The sequence below is a fragment of the Elephas maximus genome, chromosome 16, assembly GCF_024166365.1.
Source record: "Elephas maximus indicus isolate mEleMax1 chromosome 16, mEleMax1 primary haplotype, whole genome shotgun sequence".
Taxonomy (NCBI): Eukaryota; Metazoa; Chordata; class Mammalia; order Proboscidea; family Elephantidae; genus Elephas; species Elephas maximus.
In genome coordinates this window covers 7,748,851-7,765,482 of record NC_064834.1, presented here as the reverse complement: position 1 = coordinate 7,765,482, position 16,632 = coordinate 7,748,851, and the positions used below count along the sequence as shown (strand labels likewise).

The 16,632-nt window shown below is 55.3% G+C and overlaps 1 protein-coding gene across 7 annotated transcripts in view; it reads left to right on the top strand.

Moving 5' to 3' along the window:
* The window catches only part of ZMIZ1 (zinc finger MIZ-type containing 1), a 258,230-nt gene that overhangs the window by 38,576 nt on the left and 203,022 nt on the right, over positions 1–16,632 (top strand). For all 7 annotated transcript variants that reach the window (XM_049855858.1, XM_049855859.1, XM_049855863.1 and 4 more), the window contains exon 2: positions 11,392–11,499. The gene's annotated coding sequence lies outside the window, so the exon portion shown is untranslated. The remainder of the gene's footprint in view (positions 1–11,391; positions 11,500–16,632) is intronic.

Genomic DNA, 16,632 nt, shown 5'->3' with positions numbered 1-16,632 from the left:
GTTTTAATCATCCTTGCTCCACCACAAAATTCAGATGTCTGTGTTATTAATGGAAACCCTGGTGGTACAGTGGTTAAGTGCTACAGCTGCTAACCAAAGGGTCAGCCGTTCGAATCCTCCAGGTGCTCCTTGGAAACTCCATGGGGGCAGTTCTACTCTGTCCTATAGGGTCGCTATGAGTCGGAATCAACTCTACGGCACTGGGTTTTTTTTTTTTTTTTGGTGTTATTAATAGTCACAACTAATCAGGGTCCAAGGCAGAGTTTTTCCTGGGGCCTCAGGTCCTCGTGCCGAGCCCTGGAGGCCCCAGGGTCCCCTCACTTCACAGACAGGGAAGTGATGCTGGGAGGAGGCAGTGACTCCCTGAGATGGAGTGGATGTGGACCCTCTTTGGGTCTCAGGTCAATGACAGCACCGCTGTGTCCCTGTCCTGAAATGGCCTGTGCACCGTCCCTGCTATGGCCCCATTGCACCTAAGTCCCGTGGTGCTGCTTGCTGGAAAGCTTCAGGTGGTGGAGGTGGGATGAGAGGGCAGTGCTGAGCTTGTGGCTGAGCTCAGAGTCTCAGGCTGGGAGCAGAGGAGGAAATGTGGAAATGGAGGAGGCAGGGCCTAGTGGGCTAGCAGGAGGGGAGGGGAGGGTCTGGGTGGGGTTGAGGGTGGGGAGGCGGCCTGGGCGAACGGGGATGCCAAATACCAACTCCTTCCTCCCCGCCCCGCCCCACCCAGTGGACCAAGGCCTGATGCTGCCTGATGCGGCTGCTGCTCGGCTCCAAGCGCCAAGACATGGTGTCCCAGGAACAGTGATATAAACGCTTGCAGCCGCGGCGTCCTGATTTATGGGGCTGTTCTGGACAGGCCTGACTACATCAGCGCAGCAGCAAGGGGGGCTCTGTGTGCACATTCTGCAGATGGCCGCTGGCCCACCTGCCTCCCACAGCCCTCTCTCCTGGGCCCTGCCACTGCCAAGGCTCCGTGTGTGTGTGTGCGTGCGTGTGTGTGTGTGCGTGTGTGTGTGTGTGCGTGCGTGTGTGTGTGTGCAGCCATGCCCAGGGGAACCCACGCAGGACTTTGAGCTGTGTGCCTCAGAGGCTGTGCATGGCCCTGTTGACAACCCTGAGCTGGGAGCCCCACCAGCAGGGATGCTTCTGTGTGTGAGCGTGTGTGCATATGAACACATGTGTGCCCGGGTGCACCTTGCGGGTGCCTGCCCTCTGGGCAGTGTCTCTCAGGCATTTGTTGGCACAGCCTCTAGGGCATGTCTGCCTAGTGGCCTGTGCACCCTGGTGTGGCTTTGTCCCAGCCGAGGTGCTGTGCACACGCCTGTGTGAGCACGTGTGTACATGTCTGCACGTGTCTGCACTCGGCTGTGCATCAGGGTGTGTGGCTGTATGTGGATGCCTGTCTTTTCTTACCCGTGTGCACACACACGCGGTACCAGGGGACTGAGGCACCCTGACCTCGTTAAGCTCGTCAGTGCTCTGTTGTCATAAATGGGAGCATGGAGGACCTCACCTAGGAGCCCTGCTGGGAGAGTGGAGAGATGGCCTTGTCCTCAGGGTATGTCCTCTCCTTCCCCATAGGGATAGTGCAGGAGAGGGAAGGCTGACAGGGGGCCGCGGTATCTGCCCCCAGGCCCCACGCCGTGCTCCTGAACCCTGTCCAGTTCTCCCCAATACCCCTCAAGCCCAGCCTTTACCCTGTGCCAGGCCTTTGGGGAGAAGCCCTGTTGCAAGTCTGGCAGATGGGGCGCACAGGTAGTCCTGTGACCAGCACGTGGCCTGGGCTGCCTCCCTTGGCCTCTCCCACCCCTGCCGTTCTCCCAGGGTTCTAACAGCAGCCTCCTCACTTTGAGAGTGGAAATAAAGCAAGTCAAGCCTTCCAACCAGGACTCAGCTTCCCCATATAGATGGTAATCACAACCCTCACTGGCAACCTCGCCGGGCTGTGTGAGGGTCAGAGAGAAAGGGCCTCACGACGGGTGGGGGACAAGCAAAAATGGGGCCACGGAACGCTGGGGACGGTGTGCAGGGCCTGGGGCCGACACCTGCCTCTGAGTCCCTGTGCTCCCACACTCCACCTGCGACTTGGGGCGGGTTACTTACCCTTACTCTTGATGGGTCTTGGATTCCTCTTCTTTCAGGTGGGCATATTAATAGTATCTACCTCATGGTGTTGGTGGAAGGAGTCATTTGAGTTGTCTGTTGAGCTTAGCACAGTTCTTGGCACAAAACAGCTCTGAAGTCAGTGGTGCTCATTGCCAGCCTTGTCACTCTGCCATGGCCACTAAGTCTGAAAACACAGGTGACCACATGATGAATGATTTATTGAGGTCATGTTACAATACCTGTTAATTCGATGTTTTCTGTGTTTCAGGCTTTATGCCTGTCAGTCCTTATCCAAGAAGAATCAAAACCCTTATTCAGGGCAGCTCAGAGAGGCGGTAGTGAAACCAGCACCCGCAGCCTGCGAGGTGGTGGCCTACGGAGGAAGTGGTTGATACTACCTCTACTGGCTGAAGGAATCGGCTCCTGAGAGTCAGGGTGCCATTGCCTCTGCTGTCCCTGTGGGAGGCAGGTGGTTGTCTCTGCCACTCCCTCCTGTAGACCACATGGTTACTGTGCCACAGCCCGCCCCATGGCCCTCACATGAGACCCAGAGACGGATGTGATGTCTGAGCTGAGCCAGACGAGGACCCCAGACCCTGCCTTTGAGACCTGGGCTCTTTCTCCTGCTGGCCTCAAACCTATGGCAGCAGTTGGCTAGTTAGACACAGCAGTAGCGCATGCAAAGGCCCTGAGGTCTGCAGTCCATGAGCAGTCCTCATCACAGGTGAGCCCCCTATTTGGGCCCTACTTGGTGCTACCTGCTGGGGTACAGAAGAGGATGCTGAGTCCCCATCCTGGCAGAGGTGAGCTGAAGAAATGAGCCCCGGGCGCCAAGACCAGGGCAGGGAGAAGACAGCTTGTGGACACAACCAGGGATGCAGGGCCTCAGGGAGGATGTGGGGGCTGAGGTGGGCCCAGATGGGCAAGCTTCCAACAGGCAGGCAAGGCTGGAGCCAGACCTTGAAGGATGAAGAGGACTTAGCTCACAGGAAGGGATGGCGTTCCAGAAGGACAGAAGTGCGTGGGCAAAGGTTTGGAGTCATTCCTGGGCGCAGACACCAGTGAACGCTTGCCCATAAGACATCTGGGCCGCTCTGACCTGACGGCCTCGGCTCTTGGTGACCAGTGGCCATGGGTGAAGCAGATGGCCAGCAGGGGGTGGGGCTGCCTCCAGGCCTGAGCCAAGTGAGGCCAAGTGGCCCACACGGGCCAGAGCCTGAGACCTTGGCACCAGCCACACACAGCTCTCAGCTCGAGAGTTAATGATTCATTTGTGGCCAATTTCTGCTGGCCTTTGCCTGGAAATTCCCAGGCCCGCCCCTTCCCTCGGCTCCGGGAGCGCCATGGGTACAGTCTCATTTACACTTGGCTGAGAACATCGCATCCACTATCCAGGGATGGTTTCTAAATTGCAATGGGAGCACTGCAGGTTAGATGTCAGGAAGGACGGATTCTCAGCTGGAGGCTGGGGGCTGGAGTGCTCTCTGCACGGGGGTTGATTCTAAGGAAGGAGCGTGTTGCCATCACGCTGGGTTGGTTTTGAGCATAGTAAAGTGAGAGGCCCTTCCTGACCCTGTGTGGCAAGTGCTGATGACAGGAACCCATCTGTGTTCGGGCTGTCCTTGGTGGTTTGGAGCAGATTTAAACAGAATGAAGTCTAGTGTCTTCCTCCACTCGTTAACAACCTGTGTTATGCAGATGACACAACCTTGTTTGCTGAAAGTGAAGAAGACTTGAAGCATTTGCTGATGAAGATCAAAGACTATAGCCTTCAGTATGGATTACACCTCAACATAAAGAAAACAAAAGTCCTCACAGCTGGACCAATAAGCAACATCATGATAAACGGAGAAAAGATTGAAGTTGTCAAGGATTTCATTTTACTTGGATCCACAATCAACGCCCACGGAAGCAGCAGTCAAGAAATCAAAACACTTCTTGCATTGGACAAATCTGCTTCAAAAGACCTCTTTAAAGTGTTAAAAAGGCAGAGATGGCACTTGGAAGGCTAAGGTACACCTGACCCAATCATGGTATTTTCGGTCTTCTCATACACAGCGAAAGCTGGACAATAAATAAGGAAGACCAAAGAAAACTTGATGCTTTTGAATTGTGGTGTTGGTGAACAATATTGAATATACCATGGGTTGACAGAAAGAATGAACAAATCCATTCTGGAAGAAGTACAGCCGGAATGTGCGTTAGAGGCAAGGATGGCGAGACTTTGTCTCCCATGTTTTGGACATGTTATCAGGAGGGATCAGTCCCTGGAGAAGGACATCATGCTTGGTAAAGTAGAGGGTCATCGAAAAAGAGGAAGACCTTCAACGAGATGGATTGACACAGTGGCTGCAACAATGGGCTCGAGCATAACCACGATTGTGAGGATGGTGCGGGACCGAGCAGTGTTTCCTTCTGTTGTGCATAGGTTCCCTGTGAGTCGGAAGCAACTCGACGGCACCTAACAACAAGTCTAATGTAACGTGAAAAGTGTTGTGGCAGTTAAATATAACTAAGACTCGACAAGAGCAGGATTTGGCTGGGTAGAGAAAGCAATAACTTTTGCAGAGGCCCTGGGGCATGAAAGTACAAGGAAGGTTGTTTAGGGAAGGCTGAGTAGTTGTGGTATGGCTGGAGTGTAGAGGGTGTGAGAGACTTCTGGAAGCTTGGACAGAACTCATACGTGAAAGACTTGGAGGACTGGAGAATTTGGCAGTGGGCACTATGGCACCTGAGCAGAGACTGGAGTGTGTGATTTAGGTTTTAGGGTCGTTAACCCATTTGGCTGCTGATTCTGCTGGCCAGCAACCTTCCTTGACGGGTGGCGCTGTGCCAGCTCAGGCCTGAGCACTGTCCGGGGCCCAGGTACTTCTGTGGAGGCTGGACTAGAAGGAAGGAGTCAATGCACAGCCAACAGGTGAGGGGTGACACCAACCTGCACGGAGCCACAGGCTGTTGGCATGAACACAGACTGCGCGAAGGCAGGGGCTGGCTGAATGACTTCTTCAGCCCACCCAGCCCCGTCACCCCAAGTCCTTGTGTGCATGTGGCAGGGCGTTGAGGTAGAACTCAGTGTTCCTGGCAGACTCTGCGGCAGATGGCGTGGAGGTTAGCCCCGTCCTGTAAGATCGGTGTGGTCTAACAGAGGCCCGGATGTGTGTCTGTCATTGTGCAGAGACCAGAGAGGGGACAGCCACTGACAGAACCAGAGCAAAACTCGCATCCGCTGTCTCCAGTCCACCATCCCCCCACCCACCTTCGCTACCCCTCACAAATCTAAGGACATTTTCCTAGAACCAGGCAAAACAGAGCAGCCTGAGCCTCCAGGTTGAAGTGTCAGGGTTGGGGTGGGGGGGGGGGGGTGGGGGTGGTGTCTATATCTTTCACAACTTTGCAAATTTAATTTCTTCTGATTATTTCTTGACAGTCCCAGGCGTTGGTGGTAAACACCCGCTCTCCCCAGCATGTTTCCCTGTGACAGCAGCTTTTTCTGGGAGGGTGCTATCAACACTTGGCAGGGCCTCCTCCAGCTCCCAGTGTGTATGCTTCTGAAAAGCATTCAAGAATGTGGGGCCTGCCCAGGGTGCTGGGGGGAGGCAGGGCTGGGCCTGAGGCTCTTTGTTCCCCAGCTGCCTGCTTGGCCTCGGAGCCTCAGATGGCCCCTGGTATGGATGGTCCCAGGAGGTGAGGTGGAAGGTGTTGGGTGTCTGTGGCTCCCGAAGCCTCTGTGCCCTTGGCACAGCTCAGAGGCAGGCAGGGGAGAGCCCATCTCCTGGGGGCAGCGGTGCCAGGCCCGTCTGTGGCTGGGAGACCAGTGGTGTCCCGGCCCTGCAGCTTCGGTGGCTCTGCGTCATGCTGGTTTAAGTGTCCTGGGTCAGAGCCAGGAAATAGATCTGCCGTGGTGGGGTAGAGGTACCCTGGGCAGCCAGGGTGAACCCCGACCCTGTGCCCACCCGTGTGGGAGGCCTGGCCTCGTGTGCCTGGTCCCAGCCTGGCCTGGATCTGACCGGCACTTACAGGAGGGGCTGAGTTTCCAAGCTGCTCCACGCTCCAGTTGCTGCGCCCGTTTCGCGCACCCCACCCCCACCTGTGACTGCCATGTGAGACAGGCAAGGCTGTGGGCTCCAGGCTGGAGCTCTCTGCTGTTTCTCGCCGCTGCGTCTTTGCCCAGACCAGACCCCTTGCCTGGATGCCCTTCCCAGTTTGTCCTCTACATCCAGGAGCTTACTGCTTCAGGGAGGGCTTCCCAGCAGCCCTCCTTCAGCTGGGGTGTCCCCTTTTCCTCTGAGCCCCCACTTTATCCACCTCCATCCCAGCTCATCTCACAGTGTAATATCATTGCGTGTTCCTGCCGAGGTCTCCCCGGTAGCCCGTGTAAGTGCCTTGAGTGTTTGAAATCTTCACCCCTGACACATAGTAGACGCTCAATAAAACAGGCGAGATTTCATCAAAGGGAGTCCTGAAGGCCACACTGGAGTCTCCGTTTGTCAGCGAGGGAGTTTGCAAACGCAAGGCTGACCACCCCGCCGCCTGCGGCCGTTTCCATTCCAGCCCTGGTGAATGTCTTCCTCACCAGCAGAAGCTGGTTCCCTGGGTTGCCTGTGTGATCGCTCTCCAGAAAACACCCCAGTGGAAACTGCATGAATGATTGATAAGAGCTGAGAGCTGTTTAATTTTTTTCCCCCTGTTTAATGGCTATCAATAATTTAATACGCTCTCTGTATGTTTTTAAGAAATAGCACCCAGTTTGCCGTCTCCGGTTTAGCAGGCTAAATGATTTAAGTGTTGGAAATGTGGCTCTGAGGGTGGAGGGTGAGCGATTCAGAGAGATCGGGGAGGCTGGGGTTGGGGAGGCGGGTTCAGAGCCAGCCAGTGGCATCTTGGCCTGGGTGTGAGTGTGCGTGCGTGTGCGTGGGTGCCTGTGTGTGTGTGCGCGCGCGCACGCACGCATGCACTCGTGAGGTGGTGGAGGGAGGCAGGAGGGAGGGAAGGGGCGGTAAAAGCCAGTGCCTCTCTGCTAAGAGCAAGATAATTGCTTTTCCGGGTCTCACTGAGCAGCAGCTGAACAGCTGTCAGCTTGCCCCCCACCCCCTGCCACTGCTGGGCTTTTCTGGATGGCTCTGGGGGCCCAGGGGGCTAGAAAGGAGCTGCTGCTGATACCACCACAGGCGAGAGCCCTCCCCTGCCCCCGACATCTTTCTGAAGCTTTTCCATAGTTTGTATTTTCACAACGCTGTGTGGTTAGGCCGATGCAAGAGCTGGTGACTTCCAGATGGGGTGGGGTGTGGGGAGGGGGCCTCAGAGTCAGTCATCTCTGGGCCCAGAGGGACCTGGAAGGTCATCTGCCAGTGTTCCCCTAAACTTCCCAGATGCCAAGAATCACCTGGGAGTACTTGTTAAAAATTTAAATTTCTGGGCTGCATTCCAGACCCACAGAATTTGATTGTCAGGGGAGAGGCCTGGGAAGCCGTGGATTTAACAAGAGCCCAGGTGATTCTTAGTCATCAGAGGAGCCGGGGAAATACAGAACCCAACCCCTTCTGATGCTTACAGCACTCACAGCACCACCTGACTTGAATACCTCTGGGGACAGGCCTCTCACCCCTCGTGGGGTAGCATATCCACCTGTGGAAAATGTCTTCTGTTCCCAGGCTCTTTCGGTCATGGGGCTGTGTGTGACCTACCCCACTGCCCTCAGTGCACAGAATTACCTCTGCTACAGCATAGGCTACCTCCCCTGGGGCCTGGGGCCTGGGGCCTGCCCCCTCCCCTCCTGGCCACCCTCCGGTCTGTCTGCCTCTCGACTGGGCAAGGAGCTTCGTTTCACAGCACGGTAGATGGCAGCGGGCATCAGCCAACTCTGGCGGCTTCATCCCTGGCACAGTGGGAACTTGACGAGGCAGAGGGGAGAGGGGAATGATGGGCCCAGGCCTTCTGCAGGAGAGAAGAATGTGACTCATCGGAGACCGTTGAATAAGCCGGATCCCTTGATGGCAGTGGGGGAACTGAGGCCCTAGGGCCCCCCATCTCACACAGCCATTTAGGATGGCTCCGGAACTGCGAAGATGGGGCAGGGGGCCCCAAGGGAGAGTCTAGGGCTGAGGGGGCGTTTGGGCTAAGGTCAGAGCCCCAGTTTGGGGGCCAGCTGAGCCCTCTCCCCAGTCACCTGACAGCAGGCAGCTTCTGCCATTCCACCCCAGGATGGATGGAGGCGAGTCAGTACACTGAAGGGTTTCTCGCAGATCCGATGGCCCATCTGTCTGGCATTACAATTCTTAACGTGCTTTGCCTGGCAGCTTGCATTGTCTGGGCAGAGATGCAGTGTCCTGCAGCTGCCAGGCTGGCTTGCTGTTTTATCCTCACTGATAATGAAGAGGGGAGGGGCGGCGCATAGTTCACGGGTGTCACCTTCTACTGCACTACCTGGTTTCCCCTTAAATCCTTCTCCCCTGTAGACTGTATTCACCCCACAAATTCTGCCTCGCCTGAGCCCTGGGAGAAGCTTTTGCTCTGGCAGGGCTGGCATGTGACCCACGTTATGACTGCCAGCCCCCCAACATCCCCCCAAGCCTGCTCTGATCATCACCACGTCACTATGAGGGTCTTGATCCTGGGGGAGGAGGGAGAAGAGTTGTGGCCTCCCCTCAGCATGATCTCTGCTTGAAGAGCTCAGAGAGCTGGGGAGACAGGCAGGAAAGACTTAACCCCACCCTGGGGAAGACGCAGTCCCAGAAAGAGAGCTGTGTGCATAAGGACGCATAGGTAGGCCTGGGGAGATCAGGAAAGGCTTCCTGGAGGAGGTGCTGCCTAACCTCAGGCTTGAAGCCCAGTGGGAAGGGGAAGAGCATCTGGGTGCAGAGGTGAGTGTGCAGACAAGAGTGAGGAGGGACCTGCAGGGGATAGGCTAGAGAGGCCAGCAGGCAGGCCAGGGCAGGCTGGACCTGATACGGCCCGGGTGGAGAGCCCCAGTAGGGACTGTTTGTTTTTAACGTCTGTGGAAGTATTACATCCATGCTGAAAAGCGTGCATGTCCTAAGTGTGTGCCATGAAAGGAACATGCCTGTGTAACCACCGCACAGACCGGTTCCCCCAGAAGCCCCTATGCGCCCCTTTCCCCCACAATTCTAACAGTTTGTTATCAGTTATCTACTGTTCCCTAACAAACCACCCCAAAACTCAGGGGCCTAAAACAACTAGCATTTGTTCCTCTGGCTGCACTTGGGCTCATGGGGCTTCAGTCACCTGGAGGGCTGGCTGGACTGGAAGGTCCAAGATGGCCTGACCCACACCTGGAAGTTGGTGCTGGCTGTGGGCTGGGCAGCCTCAGCTCTCCATGTGGCTGCTGTCCTCCTGTCAGAGAGACCAGCTTCCTTCCATGATGGGGCAGCATTCTAAGATGGTACCCCCTCCTCAAGCCTCGTCTATAACTCACAAAATGACATTTTCACCATATTCCGTCGGATAAAACAAGTCACAAATCCAGCCCAAGTTCAGGGGTGGGGAAGTAGACGCCACCTTCTGATGGGAGGAGATACAAAGAATCTGTGGCCATGTTTAGTCCACCCCAAGCATAGAGTTATTTTGTCTGTTCTGGAACGTTTTATAAAGGGATCCCTTAAGTGTGTTCTCTATCGTGTCTGGCATTTTTGGTCAGCAATATGTTTTAAGATTTATCCGTGTTGTTGCATATGGTTTCAGATCGCTCGTGCTCATTGCTGTGTGGTATTCCATTGTGTGGATATACCAGTTTGTCCATTCCATAGCTGATGACCATGTGGGAAGTTTTCACTTTCTGGCTATTGTGAATAGTGCTGCTGTGAACATTTTGGTACATGACTCTTGGTGAACATACGCACACATCTCTGTGGAAGTGGAACTGCTGGGTGATGGGATAAGGTAGTAGAAACTTCCAAACTGTTTTCCAGAGTGGTGGTACCAGTGTTTACCCCACCAGCAGTGTTTGGGAGGCCTGGAAGTGTTCTGTGGAGGGGAGTGAGGTGGTCAGTGCTTTTAGAAAGACCATCCAGGTAAAGATGGGCTGGAAATGTGTCTCAGACCCTGGCCGGCAGTGGAGAACTGGAAGGGGCTCCCTGTAATGTCCCTTCACTGGCTGCCCCCCAGCCTTGGACCTCCAGGCTCGGGGAAGTAGGACCATCATACTGGATGGCTGTGTTCTGGGTGTGGCTTCTCCTGCAGCACATTCTCCAGTTCCAGGGCCCTCCGCTGCCCTGTCTCCTTTACCAACAAGTGGCCTCTCATGGCTGGCCCAATACCTCCACAGCCAGGGCTGCTGGTGCCTGTGTGAGCCCCACCTGACACTGAGGACATAGAGCTAGGGGGAGACTGCCATGGCAACCTCCCTCTGTGACAGCTCCTGCAACGGGCAAGGCCAGGGGATGTGGATTCTAGTTCCGGCCCTTTCTCTCTCTTGCTGTGGAACCATGGGAAAACCTTCCTCCTGTCAGGGCCTCAGTTTCCTCATTTGTAAGACGACAGATCCCTGAGAAAATCATCAGCCTCATTAAGTCTCTTCCCTCGCAGCAACCTGAACCTCGTATTCCAGAATCTACCATGGGGGAGGGAGCAGGGAGGCCCCCGGAAATCTCCCTGGACTTCCTGGCTGCAAGGCACAGGTTATTTGGCCAATTTTGTTCAGTTGTCCACGGACCACCTTCATCACACCCATTCATCCATTCACTCATTTATTCATTAAGTCATTCATTCATTCATTCATCAAGTGGTCTCCGTGGCCTGTGCTAAGCTCACAGAACAGAGGTAAACTAGACCTCGTTCCTGCTGTCCAGGATCGTTGGCCCAGGGTCCACTGAGGGGATGAAGGAGGGTAGGCTGAAGAGGGTGCCACGGAAGCCTTTGAGCAGAGTCAAGGAGGCCAGTAGGGTGTTGAAACACAGAGAAGTTGGGGGAAAGGCGCTCCTGGTAGGGTGCCTGGCGTGTGCTGCGGCTGGGGTGTCTGGAGGCCTGGCTGACCACAGCAGAGGGTGTCAGCACGGCCACTGCTGTGGAACGGGGGGCTAAGGAGGGGCTGACAACAGTGCTTCTCTGGTTTTGGACCTCAAATATGAGTTTCAGATGAGCCATATTGGGCGGCATGGCAGGCAGTTTCTTGGGTGGCTTTTCTGAGGTGGCCCGCTTCACCCTCCAGGAGGTGAACTAGGGTCCTGGGTGGATGGGGGCTGAGGTTGGTAGAGCGGGGGATGGTTGGTGGTGGGGGCCACCCGAGGGTTAGGACTGGAAGCTCACTGCGCCCTCTCATCTCTTCTTCAGGACTCAGCGGCTGTGCTGGGGCCACCTCCTCCTTCCCACCCCCAGCCTCCTCTTCCTGAAGCTCTCAGAAGCCTCAACTCCCGGTCCTTTGGCAGAGCCTTTACGCAGGTAAGCAGGGTGGCTCACCCCTAGCACTATGGGGGTGCTGATGCTGGGCTGACAGGAGTGTGGGGCCCGGGCGGCGCCGGTGCTGATTCAGGGCCTGGCGAGCTGGGAACAGGGCCGTCCTCAATGAGGAACCCGTGGCAGAGGGCTTGTTTTTCAGTTTCCTCTCTTCCTTGGGTGAAAGAGTAGGAGTGGGGCCAGACTCCAGCCTGGGAGTTGGGCATTTGTTTTTGTTCTGTTGCCAACACCCAGTGTAGCCTTGGGTAGCCCCGTCCCCCACTGCTGAGAGCCCGGTTTTCTTATCTAGTAAATCAAAATAATAATAATCTCGCCTAACATTTTGAGCATTTAACTGAGTTCTTGTGTGATGCAAATGGTTCACATGTCTGGCTGCTAACTGAAAGATTGGAGGTTCGCGTCTACCTTGAGGCACCTCGGAAGAAAGGCCTGGAGCTCTTCTTTAGGAACATCAGCCATTGAAAACTCTATGTTCGACTCTGACACACACGGGGTTGCCATGGGTCAGAGTTGACAGCAACTAAAAAAAAACATGAACAAAAAAACTATATGCTGACCACTATGCTAAGTGCCATGTGTTCATTAACTCTTTCGTATTCACAACAAGCAGAAGAGGTGGGGTGTTGTTCCTGCAGCTGTTGCACAGGTGGGGGAACTGAGGCTCATGGTTTGTGAAGTAACTTGCCCAAGACCACATGCCTGGCTGATCCAGGCCTTCACGTAGGGTGTGCCAGCCCCTAACCCTGGACTATCTGCCTCTGGTCTTGCCCACCTCTTGTTAGCCTGTGCTTGGAGATAGGTGCCCTCAGAAGTTCTGGGTCCTGTCCCGACTCAAGGCAAAGGGAAGGAGCCAAGGTGCCAGTGGCTATGGTTGGTCAGGGCTGTAAGTCATCTGTGAATGCAATGAGACGTGAACCAGGCCTGGCCTCCAGGGGTCCCTCTGAGGTGGCACCCAGAGCCCCTTCTAGAGGAGGGGCGTGTTGGCTGGATAAGGCTCTCTCTCCCCCTGCCTCCCAAGTTCGGTTTCCTGAGCTTGTATTGAGCACTTACTGTGTGCCAGGCCCTGGGCCCTGGGGTGTAGAGGAAGGGGACTGTTCCATCCTTCTCTCTGGTGGGGAAGCAGAGGACCCCAACAGGGTGGTCAGCCCCATAACAGCAGGTGGATAGGGTTCAGAGGTTAGAGGGGAGACTTAAGTGGGGAAACAGGAGCAGTGGGTGAGAGGAGTGTGAGGCTGGCAAGGAGGGTGGCAGATTGTGAAGGGTCACACATGCCAGGCTGGGGTGTTAGCTCCCAAAGGCAGTGGGGAGCCATTGAGGGTTCTAAGTCAGGCAGTGACCATTGAAGGTGCTCTTTAGCCAGGTCCTGTAGTGCAGGCCAGGGTTGCATAGGAGAGACCCAGGCTGGAAGCTCGGAGGCTGGTGGGGCTGTGCCAAGGGCCTGGTGAGAGGTCAGAGACCTCAGCTGGGGCCAGAGCAATGGGCCTGGATAAGGAGTGAGAATCCCGGAGGCTGAGGAAGGGAGGCTAGACATGTTTGCAGCTGGCTGGTGGTGGGTCACAAGGCAGGAAAGGTGCCCGGTGTGGGATGGGGGTTAGTGAGGGGTGTTTCACTGGGTGGGAGACCCAGGAAGGCTTCTTAGAGGAGGTGGAACAGGGTGTGGTCCAGAATGCATCTCAGAGGGCGGATATTTCCGTGTGGAAGAAGAGGGCTTGGGTGGCATCGCAGTTACAGCTGGGCGTGCTGTTCTCATCTAGCGAGTATAGACACGCATACAGGCACCCTCACATATGCCCCGTGTCCGCATACACACGTGCACACGCATGCTCCTGTACACAGACATACACAGTGTGTATAACAGACAAGCATGCTAAGAATACACAGGTGTGCACATACCGTGTACACATACATGTGAATGGTTGTGTGTGCACAGACATACACAGACACGCAGGTGCATGCTCCCTCATGTGTGTATATACACAGGCATCACTCATGCATGCCACAGATGCACACGTGTGCGCACAGATACATTCGCATGGACATACGTGCACGCAGACACACATTCACAAGCCTGTGTGTTTGCATCTGCACACAGGCTAGCAGGCCAGGCTCTCACAAACAGGCGGCATTCGCACATACACAGGGCTGCACACACAAGGAGGGGTGGTCTCCCAGGAGAAGGAGCTGTTCAGGGATCACTGGTGTCTCACCAGCAAAAGCTTCCAGCGGCCCCCGGGTCGTTCACCACTCTGGGCCAAGGCTGTGCTGTGACCTGTAACTGTGAATGTTGGGAAAACGGACTATCAGGGTTTGGGGGCCAGCCATGTGACCGTGGACAAGTCCTTGCCCTCTCCAGGCCTCAGTGCCCCATCTGGAGACAGGGACAGTCACCATCCCCTGTCCTGCCTCCTGGAGAAGGTGGTGGTGAGCGTGTGGACTGCCTAGAGCAATTTCTGGCACTCCACAGGGATACAACAGATTTTAACTATTGTTCTCACAGGAAGGAAACAGGTTGTGGGTAGGGTGGGGTGGGGCTGGGAGGGGGCACCAAGGACTCCCTAGTCCTGCTCTGAATCATGAGTCCTGCCTTCTCCAAGGTGATGGGGTCTGTGTCACCCCCCGCATCCCCATCTATACTTCCCCATTGGCCTCTGGGAGCCAGGGTCCATGCCATGTAGCTTTGTGACACTGACCACATTAGAGTCCCCGCGGGGACTGGCGTGTTGCCTACATGAGCTCACTGAATCCTCCAAGAGCCCCAAGAGGGAGGCTTTATTGCACAACTTCCAGATGGAGAAACTGAGTCCCAAGAGGGTAGGTGGAATTCTCAAGTACACCCCGCTCATAGTGTTGGAGCTGGGCTCAGACCCAGCTCATCGGACACCACACCAGACCATATGCCCTTTTCTCCAGTGATCTCCCTTCAAGGACAGGTCACTTAATTCCCACCTCACGGATGAGGAAACTGAGGCTCAGGGACGGTGGGCCACACAGCCAGAAAGTGAAGAGCCAGAATTGGTCTTTAGTAACCACACTGTACCCCCAGATTTAAGACTTCTTTCTCCCTGTGTTCCTCCCTGTCCTCCCCTCCCCAGGAGAGCTCCCTCCAAGTTACAAGGAGTTTCCGAAGAGGCTCTTGGGATTTTCTGTGCTTTAGTCCTGACCTAATATTCCCAGGCAAAGGAGTGTCCATTTTCTTGCAAATAAAGATATGGGTTGTCCTCTGGGGTCTGCTATCTAGGCATGATCTAGTGATTTCCTCTCTGGCACCCCTTTGTAAAATGTCCTTCGGATGGTTCCCTGGTGCTTGGTTGTCAGGCAGCCCCAGGTTGCCCAAGAGCCCTGCGAGGCAGGCGTTGTGTATACATGTATTAGCAGGTTCCTTAACAGTCTGAGGGTGTAGGACCACAGCACGAGGAGCTGGAGTCCTACCTGGCATGGGGTGCAGGGCCGTGGTGGGGAGGCAGTCTGGGAAGGACCCCAGGGCATGACCATTAAGCAGGGCCTTGAAGGATGAGAAAGTTGCTGGGAAGGAAAAGGGAGACCAGGCTGAAGGCACAGCTCAAGCAAAATCCCAGAGAAGCAGATGTTGGTTCACTGGCCCGCCCTCCCAGCAGTGCTTAAGCCAGAATATTCTAGAATCAGCACCCGCTACATAATTTGCAGAGCCCAGTGCAAAGTGAAAATGTGGGGCCCCTGGTTCAACATTTATTGAGGACTTCAAGGCAGTGACTGCAGACATTGACCCAAGCACAGGCCGTGTCAAAAATGGTAGTGAACCACTGTGCAGTAACGAGCAAAGAGCTGAGCTCATGTGGAGGCCCCACCTGTTACTTGCCAGCTGGGCGACCTGGGTCCATTCCTGTCCACCTCCATGAGCCTCATCTGCCAGGGGGTGTGACTCTGCCCACCTCACAGCAACGGGGGGCTCCCAGCGCTGACATGCAGTGTGTCCCAAGCGGTCAGGGACAGTGGTTCTATTAGGTTAGGATGACAGCCTTTCCATCCGGCGGTGGTGTGCAAGGCTCTCCTGACCTGCCTTTCCAGCCCTGTCCCTGCACACCATTCCAAAAAGAACTCCACTGCCGTCGAGTCGATTCCAACTCATAGCGACCCTATAGGACAGAGTAGAACTGCCCCATAGAGTTTCCAGGGAGCGCCTGGTGGATTTGAACTGCTGACCTCTTGGGTAGCAGCCATAGCACTTAACCACTGCGCCACCAGGGTTTCCATAGCAAACCTATAAAAAAAGGACAGAGTAAAACTGCCCCTTAGGGTTTCCAAGTCTGCAACAACCTTACAGCTGGGGGGTTGTTCTTCATTTCATCTTTGTTACGTAAGCAGACTGCCACATCTTGTTCCTACAGAGCAGTTGGTGGATTCGAACCATTGCCCTTTCAGTTAGCAGCCGAGCACTTGACCACTGACCCCCAGGGCTTTTTGAGCACACCATAGCAGCCTGGTTTTTGTACTTTTCCGAACCCATGGAGGGCATGAGGTATTCTTTATGTGTTTTATTCGCAGAGTCTTCCGTCTGCATCTTCCCCTGCCTACTCATGTCTGCTTGGCAAACTCACACCCACAGGTTAGATGCCATGGAGATATCTCTGACCCCAGCTTCTCCCTGCCTGACCTTTGCACTATTACCCCTCCAGGGGCTGCAATGACCACTTGCACTGTAGAGCCCCTTACACTCTGAGGGGCTCTTTCACACACCATCAGACCCTCAAGAGTACCTTTGAAAGGCCTTATTCCCATTTGCCAGATGGGAAAACTAAGGCTCAGATGTCCAAGCCCCACCCCCAAGCTTCTGGGCCAAGATCAGGCTCACATCAGGCAGGGGTGAGGACAGCAGCAGTGGAGGTGGCTTGGGCTCTGCTCTGAGGAGATGCACATGACAGCATTTTGGAAGACTGGCTTTTCCCTCCTAACGCTCTGGTCCCTGCCCAGAAGCGGCCCAGAGGTCCGGCCAGCTGGAGTAGACAAGTCCCAGTCCCCTCCTCCCTGCAGGTGACTTCGCCCAGCTCACCCGCCAGGTGGGTTTGAGCTGGGTTTATGTGGTTCTGAAGCTCAGGCAGGTCCCACGTTAGGCCAGGCTGAGAAGGCCAGAGTGCCCTGAGC